The following is a 651-nucleotide window of genomic DNA, read 5'->3' as shown; positions in this document are numbered from 1 at the left end:
TGTTCTACCGCTGCAGCTGTGTTGCTTTTCTTGATGAAAATGTTCTCCTATAGTCGCATATGCTTGAAGGAACTTATCAATTTCTGTCACCGGAAGTAGTAAACTCAAATGTTTGCTCCCGTTGCCATGGTGAATCGTGCTGTCTTTGCTCCATTGATCAGGGCTTTTAATGATGGCAACGCTCACACCTGGTTCTGGTTCTGACAACTTCAAGTTGATTGAATCAAACATTTTCAGCTGTTCTGGAACCGAAAACCCTGAGTTTGAGAATTTTGAGTCCAGTGACTCTAAGTTCAGGTTCGAACTCTAAATTTGTTGAACCTGCTTCTTGAAACGGGCCCCAGATCAATGGAGCAAAGACAGCACGATTCACCATGGCAACGGGGACAAACATCTGAGTTTAGTACTTCCGGCGAGGGAAATTGATAAGTTCCTTCAAGCATATGCGACTATAGGAGAACATTTACTGCAAGAAAAGCAACACAGCTGCAGCGGTAGAATTGAATTAACCTGAAACCAACTCTATTTATCAGAGGTTTTTAAATAGAGTTTGTTTTAGGTTAATTTGATTTTCACAGAAAAAGCTATTGCAAAGAGTAAGGTTGTTATGGGGGTGTAATACCACAATTGACCTCTAGGGGTAAAACCATT

The sequence above is a fragment of the Oryzias melastigma genome, unplaced genomic scaffold (assembly GCF_002922805.2).
Source record: "Oryzias melastigma strain HK-1 unplaced genomic scaffold, ASM292280v2 sc00318, whole genome shotgun sequence".
In the NCBI taxonomy this organism is placed as follows: domain Eukaryota; kingdom Metazoa; phylum Chordata; class Actinopteri; order Beloniformes; family Adrianichthyidae; genus Oryzias; species Oryzias melastigma.
Note: the sequence above shows the minus strand (reverse complement) of the source record.